Source organism: Lutra lutra, chromosome 1 (genome assembly GCF_902655055.1).
Source record: "Lutra lutra chromosome 1, mLutLut1.2, whole genome shotgun sequence".
Classification (NCBI taxonomy): Eukaryota; Metazoa; Chordata; class Mammalia; order Carnivora; family Mustelidae; genus Lutra; species Lutra lutra.
In genome coordinates, this window is record NC_062278.1 from 36,607,036 (window position 1) to 36,609,945 (window position 2,910).

Here is a 2,910-nt window from a genome sequence, read left to right on the forward strand (position 1 = left end):
AAATGAGATGACTTAAGTACTTATTAGTTAGGATTTGCTCAATAAAACAGAAAATACCCTTAAGTATTTTAGGAGGAAGGGATGTAGTATAGGGAATTAAAAGCTTACACAGCATATGCTGAGTAGAGAGAGAAAAGATCAGGAAGAACTACTCCTGAGTTCAGAAAGTTAGGAAAAATGGAGAGAGAAATTGCAACAAAAGTTTTATGTATACTCACACTCATAGCATATATATATAAAATTTTTAGACATTGTTGCTAAATAGTTGAACTATTTCTTCAACTGTTAAGAAGGAATATGTAGAGGGGACTGTAATTTAAAACTGTAGTGCTGTTCCACTTCAGGAGAATACTACAAGTACATACAGCTACCCTGGGGTGAAATTTTAAATTTAAACCAACTATCAGAAACTACAAAATATAAGGGCAGACACTATCATCAGACATAAGACAATAACACAAAAATTACACACAATGAAGAAATAGTTAATGAAGCAATATAAGTAAAACTTTAATAATTGGTATTCTAAAGTAAAGTAGCTAGGTTACTAGAGAAAAATTTCTCTGAAGCGAGTAGAAAATCAAGGGAAGGTAAAGTGATTGCCAATAATATGATAAATATAAAGAACATAAAATGGAAATTTATTGCTATGTTTTTTTTTTCTCATTAAACTTTTGTTTTAATGGGTCTCAAAATTCTATGACAGATTTTTGGTCAAGTTGTTTCCATTAAAAAGTACTGATTTTAAAAACTAATAACTTAAAACTGCCACACACACACAAAAAAAAACAAATGGTCCACAAAACATTCTCCTTCCTTCTGAAGGTTTTACGATGCATTGTTATCATTAACCAGTCTTTTACTATTAAACTTAAATGGCCAATTGACACAAACAGTTCTGAGACCGTTCTTCCACCACTGATTAAGACTGGGGTGGCAGGTATTGGGGATAATATTCATTTAGCCTTCTGAGCTTTCTGGGCAGACTTGGTGACCTTGCCAGCTCCAGCTGCCTTCTTGTCTACTGCTTTGATGACACCCACAGCAACCGTCTGTCTCATGTCACTAACAGCAAAACGGCCCAGAGGAGGATAGTCAGAGAAGCTCTCAACACACATAGGCTTGCCAGGAACCATATCAACAATGGCAGTGTCACCAGATTTCAAGAACTTGGGACCATCTTCCAGCTTTTTTCCAGAACGACGATCTATCTTCTCCTTCAGCTCAGCAAACTTGCAAGCAATGTGAGCTGTGTGACAATCCAGCACAGGTGCATATCCAGCACTAATTTGGCCTGGATGGTTCAGGATAATCACCTGAGCTGTGAAGCCAGCTGCTTCCATTGGTGGGTCATTTTTGCTGTCACCAGCCACATTGCCACGACGAACATCTTTGACAGATACGTTCTTGACATTGAAGCCCACATTGTCCCCAGGAAGAGCCTCACTCAAAGCTTCATGGTGCATTTCAACAGACTTGACTTCAGTTGTAACATTGACTGGAGCAAAGGTGACCACCATGCCAGGTTTAAGAACACCAGTCTCCACTCGGCCCACAGGGACAGTGCCAATACCACCAATTTTCTAGACGTCCTGGAGAGGCAGACGCAAGGGCTTGTCAGTTGGACGAGTTGGTGGCAGAATGCAATCCAGAGCTTCAAGCAGTGTGGTTCCATTGGCATTCCCATCTTTACGGGTGACTTTCCATCCCTTGAACCAAGGCATGTTAGCACTTGGCTCCAGCATGTTGTCACCATTCCAACCAGAAATTGGCACAAATGCTACTGTGTCGGGGTTGTAGCCAATTTTCTTAATGTAGGTGCTGACTTCCTTAACGATTTCCTCGTATCTCTTCTGGCTGTAGGGTGGCTCAGTGGAATCCATTTTGTTAACACCAACAATTAGTTGTTTTACACCCAGTGTGTAAGCCAGAAGGGCATGCTCACAGGTCTGCCCATTCTTGGAGATACCGGCTTCAAATTCACCAACACCAGCAGCAACAATCAGGACAGCACAATCAGCCTGAGATGTGCCTGTAATCATGTTTTTGATAAAGTCTCTGTGTCCTGGAGCATCGATGATGGTCACGTAATACTTGCTGGTCTCGAATTTCCACAGGGAGATATCAATGGTGATACCACGTTCACATTCAGCTTTCAGTTTATCCAAGACCCAGGCATACTTGAAGGAGCCTTTTCCCATCTCAGCAGCCTCCTTCTCGAATTTTTCGATAGTTCTTTTGTCGATCCCACCACATTTGTAGATCAGATGACCAGTAGTGGTACACTTGCCCGAATCTACGTGTCCGATGACAACAATGTTGATATGAGTCTTTTCCTTCCCCATTCTGGCTTAGGTTGAGCGGTGGTTTTCACGACACCTGTGTTCTGGCGGCAAACCCGTTGCGAAAAAGCTATTGCTATGTTTTTTAATTATGAGCAGATATCATGTAGGTCCTTAAGTACCTCCCTTAGATTTGAGTCCATTTTTATTGTCCATTATAATGCTGTGCTATTTTTCATAGAGCCCATGTTATTTTAAAATATACAAATGAAATAATTTTCTGAACTTAGCCTTGAATTCTCTAAAAATAATTCAGCATATGCAAATCAGTATAGATCTAATGCCTGTTTTATTTCAAAGATTTTATTAGCCTAATTTGACTTGAAAACATACAAAAGTTAGGATACAAATGAAAACTGTCAAGATTGTTTTATATCTAAAATTCCCTCACCAAGAAGTCTGAAATTCCTGGCCAACTTAAAGGGAAGATACCAGGACAAATAGACTGCACAGTGTGTTATAAAGAAGATGTAGCCCAGTTATTTTTCAGCCAGATTTTATTTTTATAGCGTTAAAGCAGTACATAAAACAAGCAATGTATAACAAGCTGAGTTTTAGGCACAACCAG

The 2,910-nt window shown here is 39.5% G+C and overlaps 1 pseudogene; it reads right to left on the reverse strand.

The window, feature by feature from the left end:
- Nucleotides 1-841: 841 nt before the first annotated feature.
- On the reverse strand, nucleotides 842-2,408 carry LOC125095692 (elongation factor 1-alpha 1-like; annotated as a pseudogene).
- Between the last annotated feature and the right edge of the window lie 502 nt (nucleotides 2,409-2,910).